At 38.7% G+C, this 17,101-nt stretch overlaps 1 protein-coding gene and 1 pseudogene across 1 annotated transcript in view; one reads left to right on the top strand and one right to left on the bottom strand.

Annotated features, from left to right (window-relative positions):
- LOC102834693 overlaps nucleotides 1–3,136 on the top strand; it is a 15,511-nt pseudogene extending 12,375 nt beyond the window's left edge.
- Nucleotides 1–17,101, bottom strand: part of HCN1 (hyperpolarization activated cyclic nucleotide-gated potassium channel 1) — a 689,786-nt gene that overhangs the window by 642,607 nt on the left and 30,078 nt on the right. The gene's annotated exons all lie outside the window — the stretch shown is intronic.

Raw genomic sequence — 17,101 nt, 5'->3', positions numbered from 1 at the left:
GAGACAGAGTCTATAGTATAATTTATAAATATTAATTTTAAAGACTAAGAGAAATCTGATCATATTTGTAAGTTGATAGTAAAGAAAGTATTACTTTTAAAAACTAAATTTAAAGAATATAAAGGGAAAATTAAGTCATGGATGAAATGAGAGATAAAACATCAATTGAAGTAAAAAAAATTTGCTGTGATTCATACATGAGATATATCTTCCTCATAAACTAAAGCAAAAAGCAGAAGAGAAAATTTATGAACACAGAGGGAATAAAAATGTGAATTTACAGATGGTTCTTATTAGAGTGTTTTTTTTCCCCTTCAATAAAGGAAAAAATTTAATTGTCACATTCTAAATAAAGCACATCCCATATAATTCAGAGTTAACAAAATCTGGATGAAATCTTCAATTCCAAATTCAGGCCCTGGGCTTCTTTGAAATATTGTTCTGAAATGTGCTTATAAACATAGCAGTGTATTTTCCTGGAGGAATGTAGGTATTTGACTTCAAGATACAGGTTAGTAACAGGAAATAATCCTCAATTAGTCAATATGGTAAATTCTGGGTCACGTATTTTAATAAGAATGATAGCTTAAACTGTCTGTTCTCCACTCAATTTAGAACCAAGGGAGCCTTCATTAAATCCTATACAGGAGTTGCTATGAGACAGAATAGATGCAAAAGTACTTAATAACAATATAACAAAAGCAATATGAAGATGTCCACCATTCAACTGTCAGTTTTTTTCTGCTGTGATGACTTGTAAGTTGCTGTGATTCTAGAAGCTAAGCCACTAGCATTTGAAGTACTAGCAGTGTCACCCTTGGTTGACAGATCTCATCTGAGCTTCCAGAGTAAAACACACAAGGAAGAAGAAGAGATGGATGACTTCTGATCATTATGTCACTGAAAACCTTATGTTTAGCAGTGGAACACTGTCAGGTGGGATCAGAATACTGAATATTGAAACACCAAAACATTGTCAGAAACAATCCTGGAGGATGCATCCTTCAGGTTGGAAGGACTGAAAATGCTACTGGGAAAGAGCTGCCTCCTCAAAGTAGAGTTAACCATGAAGATGTGAATGCAGTAATGCATTGGGCACAATTCAAAATGAGGAGAAGTTTCTGTAAACATTCACTAATAATCAGAACATGAACTCTTTTTTCTTGAACACATTAAAGAGGTCTTGTGCAGCAGATTTGCCTAATGCAACACATTGTTTAATTTCTTAATTGCTTCTTCCATGAGTGTTGATCGTTGATCAGGGCAAAATGAAGTCTTTGATAACTTCAATCTTTTCTTCACCTTATCTTGATGTTATTTATTGGTCCAGTGGTGAGGATTTTTTTTTTCTTACATTGAGGTGCAATCAATACCGAAGACTGTGGTCTTTGATCTACATAGTAAGTATTTTAAGTCGTTTTTGCTTTCAGCAAGCAAGGTTGAATCATCTGCATATTGCAGGTTATTAATTAGTCTTCCTCCAATCCTAATGCCATGTTTTTCTTCATATAATACACCTTCTTAAATATTTGCTCAGAATACAGATTGAATAAGTATGGTTAAAGAATACAACCCTGGCACACACCTTTCCACACTGTAAACCATTCAGTGTCCCCTTGTTCTGTGTAGACAACTTGTCTTTTCATCTATGTACAAATTCTTCATAAACACAATTAAGAGTTTCAGAATACTCATTCTCTGCTATGTTGTCCATAGCTTGTCATGATGCACAGAATTGAAACCTTTTGTGTAGTCAACACAGCACATGGAAACATCTTTATGATGTTTGATTTTGTCTTCTCAAGCTGCCCTTTGAAAGTTTCTATTCAGCTCTTTTATCTCTTCATTTCTTCCATTTATTTAGCAACTCTATGCTGGAAAACAGGTTTCAGAGACTCTGTGAACCTCCATTTTGGTTCTTTCCTTCTTTCTTGTCTTCTTAAAGGCCTTTTGCTTTCTTTTCTAAGATGATCTTGATGTCATCACACAACTTTTCTGGTTTTTGGCTTTAGTGTCTAATGCCTCAAATATTTTCTTCAGATGATCTCCAAATTCAGATGGGATATGTTCAGGGTCATATATTGACTCTTGCAGACTTGTTTTAATTTTCTTCAGCCTGAACTCACATGTGAGCAGTTGATGGTCTATTCCACAGTGTGCCCCTGTCATGGTTTTGGCTGATGATATGGAACTTTCCCAGTATCTCTTTCCACAGTAATCAATTTGATTTCTGTGTGTTCTATCTGGTGAAGTCCATGTGCATAGTCATCTTTTATGTTGTTTTAAAAAGGTATTTGCAATAAAAAAAAAAAGTCGTTGTGTACAAAATTCTATCGTGTACAGCCAAGTACCATCGACTGTTCCTCTCTCCGTGCATGCCGTGCAGTGCCATCCGGCCCATCCTCAAGAGGCTGGAGCGACTGTAGGACAAGGACATTCCTATACAGAACAAGCGGAGGAAGAGTGTGACCCCGCCAGAGGAGGAGCTGAAACCAGAGGAACCCAAAGCCCTCGTCCTCCGCTCCAAGTCCCTGTGTCCTGATGAGATTGAAAACATCCTGGACAGTGATCTTCGGGAGCTGATTTGAGACTACTCCAAGGCTTTCCTCCTGCATACTGTAGATGGAAAACATCAAGACCTCAAGTACATCTCACCAGAAACGATGGTGGCCCTGCTCTTGGGCAAGTTTAGCAACATCGTGGAGAGGTTTGTGATTGTGGACTGCAGATACCCCTATGAATATGAAGGTGGTAATATCAAGACAACCATAAACCTCCCCCCTGGAACGGGATGCCGAGAACTTCCTGCTGCAGAGTTCCATCACAGCTTGCAGTGTGGACAAGAGAATCCTCCTCATCTTCCATTGTGAATTTTCATTTGAGCGCGGGCCCCACATGTGCCGATTCACCCGGGAACAAGACCATGCTACTAAGGACTATCCCAGTCTCCACTAACCCGAGATGTGTATCCTCAAAGGCAGCTACATGGAGTTCTTCCCACAGCACCCAAACTTCTGTGAGCCCCAGGACTACCGGCCCATGAACCAAGAGGCCTTCAAGGATGAGCCTTAAGACCCGAAGCTGGCCTGGGGACAGGAGCCAGAGGGAGCTCTGTAGCCGGTTGCAGGATCAGTGAGGGTCCGCCTGCCTGGAGACAACCAGTGGGCCTTTAGGGCTGGGGGCCAGTTGGAGACCCTGCCCTCAGCCCTGTCCTCCTAGTCTGAGTTCAATCATTTTCCCTTTCTTGCCCCCACTCCAACCTCTGTAGAAGATTTCAGCCTGCTGGATTGATTTGGGTTAGATCAGCTCAAAGGAAGTATTTTGTGTTCAACAGGAGACTTTCTGCTTGTGTTCTTCCTATTTTGAATTAACCCTTTGTCTTCCTTGTCCAGAAAAGCCCCCTTCTTTCTTGGGGCTTTGTTTGTATGTTAGATGAGAATAGGGGAGAGCCGCCACTGTCTTCCTGAGCCTCCCAGGCCAGGCCAGAGCTGAACTCTCTGCCCTCCACAGGGAGTAAGCATTCTAGCCCCTGCATGCCTCCCCTCCTCAGGAATCCTGGGCTGTTTCCTCCATTTCCCTTCTTTTTACCTTCTTCCTGTCCCTCCACACACATACACCTACAGCATAAACAAGTTCTTACTGTCTCCTTTTCAGTGTTACTTGGCTTGATTTGTTTGTATTTTTTTCTGCGTGTGTGTGTGTGTGTGTGTGTGTGTGTGTGCCCATCTCAGGCTGAGGTGTAAGCCCTCTCTAACTGGCCGGGGGTTTTAGAGACACAAATATTAATGACCCATTTATCTCCACCTTCTGTTGCCTCTGAAAAGGATGTTGATATCCTAGGGGGTCCCTTCCCCCTTCTCCCCCCCACCACCCCACTGAGCCAGCCTTTAAAGCCCAGCCCCCACTACTGTGAACCCAGGGCCTGGCTGGCCAGACCTTGCTTCTGTCATATAAGGGGATGGATGGATAGACAGACAATGTCTTCACACACATGTGCACATAAACAAGCTGGGTGGAAGGAAGCACTTAGGTGAGTGTGGCAGCCTGTGGCAGGAGGACATGTGTGTCTGTGTGGACAAAAATCTTCACAATTATGCTTTGAAGTATTCAAGAAGCTAACTCAAGGATGGCACAACCTGGATTCTGAGTTTCAAGATGTGGGAAGAGCTGTGTTTGAAGCCCCTGATATGAGTCATCTATTAGAGCATTGATTAAATAAAGCACTGACCAAAAAAAAAAAAAAAAAACAAACAAACAAAAAAACATCCAAGCTTGTTTCTAACACCAAAGTCATTTTTTTGAATGATTGACCCTTCCTCCTTGTTTCTAACCTTCACATTCCAAATGTCATTAATTAGCAATCCATCTTGATTGCATGTGTGATCAATTTCAAACTGAAGAATTTGGTAGAATTCTTCAATATTATCATTACTGGCTTTAGTGGCTGGTGTATAAATTTGAATAATAGTGGTATTAACTGGGCTTCCTTGTAGGCTCATGGACATTATCCTATCACAGACAGCATTGTACTTCTACAGATCTTGAAATGCTCTTCTTGCTGATGAATGCCATGCTATTCCTCTCAATTTGCCATTCCCAGCATAGTAACCCATGTGATTGTCAGTTTCAATATGGCCAATACCAGTCTATTTCAGCTAATGCCTAAGAGATGAATGTTTATGCATTCCATTTTATTTTTGACAATTCCAGTTTTCCTAATCATATTTTGTACATTTCATGTTCTGATGATTAATAAATATTCTCAGTTGTTTCTCTTCATTCTGACTTGTGCCCCATCATCAAATAAAGGTCCAGAAGGCTTTGCACTATTCACATCATCTTGATCAACTACTTTGAGGAGGCAGTTCATTTGCATTTGTATTTTGAGTGCCTTCCATTATATTTTTAATGGGTGGTTTTTCAGAAGTAGATCACCAGGTCTTTTTCCCTAAACCTATCTTTTGGTTAGCAGTCACGCAATCATTGGCTCCACCCACAGACTTTCTATTTGCTATGTCATTGTTGTTAAGTGTCAGTGTGTCTGTTCGACTCATTGCAATCCTGTCTACGGTATCCAAGGAGTGGCTAATGGATTTGAACAACCAACTTTGTGGTTCAATCTGACTTTAAGGTTCTGTGCTTATCCTACATTGCCACACTTAACTATACACTTTCTATAATCACCTTCCCCTGCCACCTTTTTCTACTGTGCTGCCATCACCCATATTCCAGTCTCTGTTTAAATTATCTGTTTTGTCCTCTCCATCTTCATCACCGAAATTCCACCTCTCTTAAGAGTTCAACTCAAATACCACCTCTATTTTACTATTCCTCTTGAACTTTCCATCATGAACAATCACACTATCCTTTCAGTCATAATGTTCATTACCTACAAGTCATTTTATATCTGTATGGATGATATGACATTATCTATGATATTAGAGTATCTATTCAATTGGTTCATCCTCCTTAGTCCCACCTAGATTGTAAGTCCTTGAGAGTAAGATTCTGGTCTTATCCTTCTTAGAATTTCTTTCAGCAACTAACACATATTTATACATATATTTATAACTGAATATTTACATGTTGAAAATTTTTTGATGAATGTAGTATTTTTGATAACTACTGGAGTCCTGGTGTGGTGCTGTGGGTTAATGCGCTGGGCTGCAAAGTCAGTTTGAACCACAAGGTTGGCAGTTCAAGCTCACAAGTCACTCCTCAGCCACCCTATACAGGGTCGCTAAGAGTTGGAACCAACTCAACAACACATAACAACAACAACAACTAGTTACATGACCTATTTCATTAGGCAAGTCTGCTTCACAAGACTTATATAAAGTGGTGAAGAGCAAAGATGTCAGTTTGAGGGGTAGGGTGTGCCTGACCTGAGCCATGGTATTTTCAATAAGCGAAAGTTCGACAGTGAATAAGGATGACCACAGAAGAATTGATGACTTTGAATTATGGTGTCAGAGGAGTATCAAGGACTGCCAAAAGAACAAACTAATCTGTGTTCCAAGAAGTATAGGTAAAATGCTCCCTGGAAGCCAGGATGGCCAGAATCCCTCTCTCATACTTCAGACATATATCATCTGGAGGCACCTGGAGAACCAATATCTGCAGGGCCAGTACCATGTTTGGTAAAATGGATGGTTGGATAAAAAGAGGAAGACCCCCAGCAAGATGGATTGGCACAGTGGCAGCAGCGATGCGCTCAGATGTAGCAATGATTATGAAGTTGGCACAGAATCGGGCAGTGTTTTATTGTTGTGTATAGTGTCGTTATGAGTCATTACTGACTTGATGGCACCTAACAACAACAACACTGATCACGTAGAAGAAAAATTATGAAGTCGTAATCTGGAAAAAACAGTCTACAGTTGGGATTTAATTGTCATTTAGATTTTAATACATATAGCTCAATAGTAAAAGTTTATCAAAACATAACACTACAAAAAGCAGTGTCTTTTAAAAGACTAATACAGCCTCTGTTCAGATGACCATCTATATAAATAAATCAGGGGAGACAGAGACCTTGCTACTATTGCTTCAAGGATTTAATTTTTATAGAGTCACCAAGTCTTCCTAAAAGATGATACTTTTTTTTTTAATTAGTTGGGTTTAATTTTATAATCCACTTAAGAAAGATACTTATGTCAAGTAACTGTCCAAATATTTTAGTTAAAATATAAATTTTTAAGTATCTTTTCTCTTGCATTTCAAAAATGTCATGGGGAAATGGAAGGGGCAAGAAAGTGGTAGAAACCGACTATTAGAGAATTTAAATTATTCAGTACTGCACCTACCGATATAAACTGGTTTGGCTATTATGATGCATTTAACCAGTCATAAAACACCATGGGTATCACTAGCCTTGGGCCTCAAACTAAATGTATGGATGTTAACAAAATACCTAATGTTTGTAGACAAAGGCTGGATTAATAATGACTGCTTTTGTATAGGAAGTGCTAGAAGTTTGTTTTTATTGTACTCATTTTAGAGAATATTGTTTCATTTTTAACAATGCTATTACAGTAATAACTATGAAAACCAGAAGATTTACAAAGTAGAAACCTGTCAAGGAAGGGAACTTAAAAATATTTTCCACTAAAATGAGTGGCAAAAGTGTTAAGACTGCACTCTGTCAAAGGCTGAGAACTTGTGAAGCAAGGCAGGCCGATGATTTCCTGCTCTCACAGGTTTCACTGTATCATCATCATCATGCCAATGAACTTCAAAAGCTAGAAATGATAGCAAAAGTTTTCTGTTGTTATTAAGTGCTGTGGAGTCAGTTCTGGCTCATAGAAGAATTGATGCCTTTGAGTTGTGGTGTTGGAGGAGAATACTCAAAGTGCCATGGGCTGCCAAAAGAACCAATAGATCTGTTTTGGAAGAAGTACAGCCAGAGTGCTCCTTGGAGGCCAAGATGGCTAAGCTTCGTCTCTCATACTTTGGACATATTGTCAGGAGGGAACAGTCGTTGGAGAAGGATGTCATGCTGGGTAAGCTGGAGGGTCAGAGAAAAAGAGGAAGACCCCTAACGAGATGGATTGGCCAGGTGGCATCATTGATGGACTCAAGTGTGGCAGCGGTAGTGAGGATGGCCCAGAATCGGACATAGTTTCGTTCTGCTGTGAATGGGGTCACTATGAGTCGGTTCCGACTCGATGGCACCTGACAACACCAACAACATCTATTTCATATACATAATAGTTTGTATCAACAGCCTTCAGTATGGATTACATCTCAATGTAAAGAAAACAAAAATCCTTACCACTGGACCAATAAACAACATTGTTATCAACAAAGAAAAGACTGAAGTTGTCAAGGACTTCATTCTTCTTGGATCAACTATCAACACTCACAGAAGCAGCAGTCAAGAAATCAAATGATGTATTGCATTAGGCAAATCTGCTGCACAAGACCTTTTTAGAGTGTTAAAGAGCAAAGATGTCAGTTTGAGGACTAAGGTGAGCCTGACCCAAGCCATGATATTTTCAATAACCTCATATGCATGTAAAAGCTGAACAGTGAATAAAGAAGACTGTAGAAGAGTTGATGCTTTTGAGTTATGTTGGAGGAGAATACTGAAAGTGCCATGGGCTGCCAAAAGAACCAATATATCCATTTTGAAAAAAAGTGCAGCAAGAGTGCTCCTTGGAGCAAAGATATCATGTCAAAGAAAAAGAGGAAGACCTCCAACGAGATGGATTGGCCAAGTGGCAGCATCGATGGACTCAAGCATGGCAACAGTAGTGAGGTTGGCTCAGGATCAGGCAGTGTTTCATTCTGCTCTGCATAAGGTCGCTGTGAGTCAGTACTGACTCAAAGGCACCTAACAACAACAACAACAATCTACATCATTTACTATATTAGCTCATAAATTTTGTGAGAAGCTTATGATTTCTAACAAGGTTCTATAAAGTTGAAATTGAGAATATTTGCTCTGTGACTTGCACAATGACTAATAATCCAAGTGTGGTCGAGTCAGTTCTGACTCACAGCGACCCTGTATAGGGTTTCCTAGGAGTAGTGAGTGCACTCTTATTATGCAGATGAGTCAAAAATTATTCGCACTCTGGCTGTAGATTTTACTTTAATCAAAGTTTAGAAAGAACAAATACATCATTTTTCTACATAATCTCCTTACTTATCAATACACTTTGTCCATCTGTCAACAAGCTTTCATACTCCCTTATTTAAAAATGTTTTAAGCAGAGCTGGCAGCTATGAATGCACTGCAATCTACATTTGTTCATCAAAGGCGAGTCTTCATCCTCAAAGGGCTGCTTTCTGGGGACCAAGTAGGTGAAAGTCTGATGGTATAAGATCAGGACTACAGGGAAGATGCTTTAACACCTCAAAATGAAGTTTTTGCCGACTGTCAACAATGTGGGCAGAGATGTGTGGCTATGCAATGTCATGCAAGATCATAATGCATCTGGATAGGCATAATGCCCTTGCTGTCCTCTGCATTTAATCCCAAATTTAGGCTTCAGCACTTCAGTGAGCATCTTACTTTAACAAGCACTGTTGATTGTTAAACTTTTTGCTGGTAGTGTTCCAATACTAACCCTTGAAATTCCCAGAAAACTGTAAGCATAAGTTTTCCAGCTGATGGTTGACTTTTTAGCTTCTTCTTGGTCAGCAACTGAGAGTGCTTCCATTTCATACTCTGCAATTTACTCTCAGGATCATAGTGATGAATCCATGTCTCACCACCAGTAACGATTTTTCTTTAAAGAAATCTTTACCTTCCTCCTTCAAGTATTGGTCCAAATTTTGTTTGCACATATCCAAATGCTTCTGTTTATCCTCTTCCATGAGTTGTTTCAGTACTCATCTCATATGAACTTTTCAAAACCCAAATCTGTTCTGGATTATTTCATAGGCAGAGCCATGGCTGATTTGCAAATGATTTGCCACATAATCCACTGTCATTTGACTATCTGACAGAATCATTTTACATGTATTCTTCATGTTGTCATCAGCTGAGGACATGGACAAGCATTTTAATATAACCAGAGTGTAGATAATTTTTGACTCACTTTCACAGGTATAGTTCAACAGCTGTTTCCTCTTCTGCCTTTTAAGGTTAATTAATATTATTTTGTTGATTTTAGCAATTACATAAAAATCAAGAATGATGCTGAAAATTGATAAGATTTTTTAATATCATAAAAGCTGAATGTTTTATTAACATATTTCAGAGTACAATGAAAAAGATTTGGAGGGTGTAAAATATAAACATGCAGAGTGAGTGCATTCTCAGGAATATTTACAAATACAGAAGAATTGACATAGTTGTAGGTGACATATTATTTCAGAATTCTCAAACAATTATGACATCTTAGAAAATATAAGTAAGTAGCAATATAATTTCTTGGAATACATAATTTGATAACCTTGCTGGAATCAGTGCTTTCACTGCTGTTCTGAATTTTGCCAGATATATCTTGAGAGACATATTTTCACATACTTCTAGATAATCCAAGCATCTCTGCAGTACAAAGTCTGATACAAACTTGGCTCTTGATTCAGATGTGACATGAAGTCAACTTTCATCCCTTAAGATATTGTTATTCACACATGTTCTCTCACTCAGTCAATCCACTAGTCATTTCATATCTAATTTACGTATGGAAGGAATCAACAACAGCAACTAACAACCCATCCCAACCTATTTTGGTTGCTCCTTTCCCAAACACATTAGATCTCATGGTGAATCATCTGAAGTATTCCCTGTGTAGCCCAACTGAACTATGTGGGATTCTTTCATTCCATTTTACTTATCATTCAAACATGAAATATCACTATGGACTATAATTTTCATTCTTCTTGTGTGTGTACAGGGATGCTGAACTGTTAAAAAATATTCAGACAATCATGCCAACGAAAGAACTAGAAATTTATGTTCTTTATCCTCAGTCACATTTCTTATACTAAACTTCATCTTTTGATTTTTCCCTGGATCATCCCAGAGTATTAAACCAGCTTTACCTTTAGAAATAGTCAAGTAAGCCTAATATAATTTAAGGGTCACCTCTGCATTGCTTTCCATCACCTACCTGCATTCAATCAGTCTATTCACTTCTTTCCATTGCAAACAATTTCTTTGCTATCATAACTAGATATAAAAACTTTAAAATATATATATTCAATAAAGTAATTTTTGGGTCATTATGCTTTAGTCTAAATACTACTAATTATTTATTTTAAAAGGAAAAAGCTCAAAAGTGAAGTGAAAAAAATGGCATAGGAGAAGTCTAAAGAGCAGACAACAGATAATTTATATTTCAAAATTTGCCTAGTCTCAGTCCTGTTGATCATTAACTGGAACACAAAACTGCCACTTTAATATATGTTGTTGTTGTTTTCAGGTGCCATCGAGTCGGAAACAACTCATAGCGACCCCATGCACAGCAGACCGAAACAATGTCTGATCCTGGGCCAACCTCACCACCGCTGCCACACTTGACGCCATCAGTGATGCCACCTGGCCGAGCCATCTCGTTGGGGGTCTTCCTCTTTTTCTCAGACCCTCCACCTTACCCAGCATGACATCCTTCTCCAGTGACTTCCCTCTGGACAATATGTCCAAAACTTTAATATATAGCCCTGCTTTATATAATTTCTAAAGTATGAATGTGAAATTATATGAAATATTTTTTGTTGTTAATTGCCTTAGAGTCAGTTTTTGCTCATAGTGACCTTATATAGCATCTCCAAGGAACATGCTTCAAACCTCAAGGTGGGTTTGAATCACAAACCTTGTGATTACCAATCCAGTGTTGATCCTACTGTATCACACCAGGCAATTTGTATACTTGGGGCTCAGTTTATTTCAAAGTTCATGTATACTTTGCTAGTTAGCTTTCCCTGTATGAACTGCTCTATCATCTTGAACATTAGTCAGATTGTCATGAGATCTTCAAAAAGAAACCAGATATTTAATATGATTCTTATGACTATTGAAAAAAAAAATATGACTTAGATAAGTTAGCAATGTATTTATAGTGTTTTTGACAATGATCTCTAGTGAGGGCTACAGAGTAAGCACTAGACTACTAACCACAAAGCTGGAGGTTCAAATCCATCAGCCACTCTCAAAAACCCTATACAGGGTCACTATGAGTCAGAACTAACTCAATGGCACACAACAACAACAATATAGGAAAATACATGTGTTTGTGCTTACATACATATCTACATAGACTGATACAGTTGTATTAAGCAATCAGATACAGGAGAAGCCATATTGAATAAAATAACACCATAGTTGCACTATTAAATGTTTTAGAAATTGTATCTATCAGGAAGTCAGGGGAAAAAAATACCAAGCTTAGAGTACTCAGAAACTCAACTCACTCAGATATCTTTCATACAAGAGAAAACTGATACTGGAAGGAAATAAAACCAATGAGGGGATAAGACACAACACTTTGGAAGAAATTTTGGGGGGAAAAAAGTAAAAAATAGAACGGCTAAAATAAATAGAGAATATATGTGGCATCAAGATAATGGAATATAAATTATAAATGAATTCTAGAATTCAAGGCAAAGAAATAGGCATTTATATATTAAAAGATTTGTGGGATCTATGACAGAGGGAATATTGTCAAATGCTGTTATAACACATTATGGAAGGATTAAAAATAGAAAAGTAGTATGATTTCTGGAATCATACCTACCGATTATTTATCTATCTATCCATCCACCATCAGTCTACCTACGTAAATGATATTTGTTGGAAATTACTAAAATCGTCATTAAAACAACTTCATTGTAGGTCAAATGTCAAGTATTTCATTTAAGCTTCATCAAAACCTGTATTTGTATTCAAATTCCAGTGTCAGATATCCAGGGAGGCTTTTCCTAAAATAAATTAAACCACTAACTATATCTTTTGTGTACTTTTCCTTTGCAAATATGAACACTTCTCCACTTGTTAGGTGCATGTCATTCACACAAGATTGTAAACTCATAAACAGCAAGGGTGATATCTATCATCTTCTTCACTATTTTAACCTTCTTAGTATAGCTCAATGACTGGCACATGCTGGGTGATCAGCAAATCTGTACTGAATTGAACTGCAGAGTTCTGGTGTTTCAGAAAATTTCTCAGAATCCTGCCTCCTAAATTCCCCTGCAAAGTGATTGGCTCTGGTTTAGAAAATCTAGTTTAATCCTGAAGCTGAGTACTAACTTTTCAGTGTAACTTCTAAGAATATATAAGTAGGTTGGGTGGTCTCTTTAGTTTTGCTCTTACAGACATATTAGACATTTCAAACTTATTCAAAAGCACAGACACATGATAAACTACTGTACTCATTAAAAAAAAAAACAATCCCCCCATGAAAGAATGAACAGTCTGTTGGTAATTTGGAAGACACAGTAGGGTCATAGTAGAAATCAATAGGAAGAATTAAAATAGTAAAAGTAAAGTAGGCAGGTTTGCATGAGCTAAGTGTGACAGAGGTAAATGATGTATGCTCAACCTTGGAACAACAGGGTTCTGGGAAACAAGGATTGAGGCATGGTTTGAATGGGTAAAAGGGGAAATAATGTTAAGATGCTTGGCTGTCTTTTGAATCTTGGTTTCCCTTACCTACTATTGTAAAATAGACACTTGAGGGGGAGAGAAAGGAATAGCCAGAAACATCACCATAGTAAGCTTGTAAATCCATCTTCAGCCTATAATTAATTAGAATACTTAAAATAGGGCTAGAATGTGCCCAGTGAAGGAGGCTTCCTATGGAGCCTTTGCATTGAAGAAGACCATAGGTGGAATCTTGATCCCTACCCAGAATCTTCTGATGTGGGAAATTTCCACTTGAAAAGACAAGAAAGACCAGCAAGAAAAATAAAAAACAATAATGTCATTCTAATTGACTACTATAAGAACAATCAAATTGTTCACAGGGGAGCAATCAAGGCAAGTGGTCTGGTCCCCTCAGGACAAACCCCCTACCAAGACTGAGACTCAAGGGGCATACACTGAGCAGGCCTGTGGTCTTGCTGTTGACCACGTTGGTCTACCAATAAGGGGAAGTGGGGGAAAAACAGCAATGAAGTTGTGAGCTAAGTCCAACCATGTTCAATAGATGCCTGTCAACCTGGGCTGAGCCTGTTTGGCAAGCAATATAGCTAGACCTGGGGACTCCTGAGCCCAGGGACAGGGACATGGCCACAGAGGACTAGAGTGGAGAGTGAAGTGTCCAGCTGAAATGAAGTGAAGGGAAATACACAAGAACACCCATACTTGCAAATAGTACCCATCTGACCTGGCTTCAATGGCTGGATGATCAGAACTCGACTAGAGGAAGAAAGAGGAGGAAAAAAAGAGTAATCCACTACAATTTGATGAACTTGACATATCCTCATGGATGTAGTAGCTCAAAAGAGGGAACTAATCTTTACAGCGAGGATCATTCCCATCCCCTTGGTACACAAGGTTGACAGAGATGGGCAACTTAGACATTGTCTACCCAAAATGGGGTGGGGGTGGGGCGCTATAAAGACACGAAGTGACTGGCTTACAAGCTTTCAAGAGGGAGTCTAGTTTCAGAGGGTGCAGTGGAAGGTCGAATCAACACTGAGCGTTTTCAAATCTGTCTGGATGGGACTGAAAGGAGTTGGGGATAAGATTCTTGTGGTTCAATAGTGAATAACTGCAATCAGGACTGACTGTGAGTGTTGCTAATGTAAATGGAGAAGCTTTGTAACAAAACAAGGGGAGTGATTGGTCTTTCAGTTCAGGAGCAGAGGACTCTGGGATCATCAAGGGAGAAGAGAGGATTGTGAGACCCTATCCAGAGAAGCAGTGACACCAGTGATGGAGGCAGAGATGATGATGGGGAGAGATGGAGTGGATGGGGACTCTGGATTCAGGGAGGGAGACTGTGCTGACAGCCAGGAGGGTTGTGTACTGAGGGCCAGCGGGCAGGCTTGAGGGGTGTATTCTTTGGTTGTTTGAATGGTTATATATTCCTGAGTGCTTCGTTGTACATCCAAAAAAAAAAAAGTAAATAAGGAAGACGACCCATGATAATGGGGAGGAGGAGGAAACCACAGATGAGGAGATACTTAGAGTAGAATAAATAAGACATGTGACTTATAAGTAGAATAAGGCATGTGTGTACGATAAAAACTAGGTTTAAGGCTAACGTCATGGTTAACCATTTAATCCTTTAGGAAACATAAACTAGATAGCACATTTAGTTCTCAGGCCCAAGGGACATAATAAATTAAATGGGGACAGTTAAGATTTGAGCCTGGGCTGAAATAGGTCAGGAAATTATTATCATGATGGTGACAGTTCAAAACATAGTAACAATTGGCATTTGCAAAAAATAAATATATTAAGTGGGAAGAGTAGATGTCTTGAAGATAGAATTTGGGGACTACTAACATTCAAACTAAAGGTGAAAGAGAGTTGGAGGTGCAGTTTGAGAAAGCCATAGACAGAGATGCAGGACATTAACAGAGGAGAGAAGGATCTGAGAAGTCAGAGTATCAAGAGCCACTAAAAGGCCAAGTGGAGATAAAAAAGCCTGGAATGGTTTAATTAAGAACCAAGGAGGTTAAAAATGATATCCACAAAAGTTATTGTTTATTTGTTTGTTTGTTTAGGTTCTCATGCCATTTGTTGCCTGGGTAGTGTTTGATTGAAAACTCAGGCTATATAGGATTAAGGAGCACCAATAAATAAGGATGAAGAGTATAGATCTCATAATTTCAAAAGTTTCTCTAAGTAAGAAATTAAACTATGAAAGTAGCAAAACCAGTTGACAATAGTTTATTTTGTATTTAAAGTTAAAGTGTTTTTAGCATGCTTTTCACAGAAATCTAATTTCAATTTCCTCACTAGGAAATCTGATGATGAAATACAATTTTAAATTACCCATAAATAAGAGGAAATTCTGGTCTTGAGAATTGGTGACAATATTACCTATCTTACTTTCCCAAGAATTTAAAAATAACTCTAAACAGATAACATTGGAGCAAAAGTTTCCTCTAATTCTCTAGCAGATGTTTTCCTTCTAATTCTGTTTGAAATTCAAGTTGCTGGTGTAATTTTTATATACCCACAGCTCCGACAAGTAATGATTAGCTATGGCAGAATTGTTCATGGATGCAGTGATTCCGTTATGAGAAATCTCTTGCTATTAACCTCAAGAAACCAGAGGGAATTGTTTTAGATGCTACAGAGAAATTTCTTGAATAACTATACTACAGAATAATAATATGGAATCTCATGTTTGTTTCTTGCCTAAAATCTAATACCTAAAGAATAATGACAAAATTTCCTAGAAATTGTAATCAAGTACTTTAAAAACAAGCTCCAACTGATAAGCAACATACAAATTTAAATGGTGGTAGATCCCCTAATAGCAAACAGTAAACTTCTTGGTTGATAACTATGTCTTTCTTACCTTAAATAATTGTTGTTGTTAAGGGCAGTTGAGTCAGTTCTGACTTGTTGTTGCTGTTGCTGTTGTTGTTAGGTGCCATCAAGTTACTACCGACTCATAGTCATCCTATGCACAAAAGAACAAAACACTGCCTGGGTCTGCACCAACTACTGATCCTTCCACTTTAGTTCCAACATTTGCATTCCAGTCACCAGTAATGATCAATACATCTTGATTGCATGTTTGATCAATTTCATACTGAAGAACTTGGTAGAATTCTTCAATTTCATCTTCACTGGCTTTAGCAGTTTCTCCATGAATGTGAATAATAGTTGTATTAATTGGTCTTCCTTGTAAACTAATGGATAGATATATCTTGATATGCTTTTTGATGATGAATTTGATGCCATTTCTCCTCAATCTGTCATTTCCAGCAAAGTATATCATTTAAAGGGCTCAAACTGGCTATGGCCCTGGGGGGTTTCTACACCGCTTACCTTATGTCTGACTGCTTTTTATTGAGTGGGGAGACAACAACTTAAGAGTTCAAGGAAATGAAGGCTCAATCATTTCCAAGGGCTGGTGAGGTAGCTCCCCAACCTGCTGTTGGCCATTTTGTCCCAGGAGAGGGCCTTTTGCTAGGCAGAAGACTGGGAGGAACAAGTTGTTGTTGTTGTTAGGTGCCATTGAGTCAGTACCAACCCATAGCGACCTTATGCACAGCAGAACAAAACAATGCCCAGTCCAGGGCCAATCTCACTATTGTTGCCACGCTTGAGTCCATTAATGCTGCCACTTGACCAATCCATCTCGTTGGGGTCTTCCTCTTTTTCTCTGACCTTCCACCTTACCAAATATGATATCCTTCTTCAGCAACTGGTGTCTCCTAACAATATATCTAGAGTATAAGAGACAAAGTTTGGCCATCTTGGCCTCCAAGGAGCACTCTGGCTGCACTTCCTCCAAAATACATCTTTTGGCAGCCCATGGCACTTTCAATATTCTCCGCCAACACCATAACTCAAAGGCATCAATTCTTCTATTTACTGTCTTCCTTATTCACTGTCCAGCTTTTGCATGCATATGAGGTTACTGAAAATACCATGGCTTGGGTCAGTGTTGCAGACCGTGTAAGACTAATCAGAGGTTCGAGGCCCGCTAGGGCCGAGTGTAACAAATGAGGCCAC

This window comes from Chrysochloris asiatica, unplaced genomic scaffold, assembly GCF_000296735.1.
Source record: "Chrysochloris asiatica unplaced genomic scaffold, ChrAsi1.0 scaffold00082, whole genome shotgun sequence".
NCBI classification, from domain to species: Eukaryota; Metazoa; Chordata; class Mammalia; order Afrosoricida; family Chrysochloridae; genus Chrysochloris; species Chrysochloris asiatica.
This window is presented reverse-complemented; position numbering and strand designations above follow the sequence as displayed.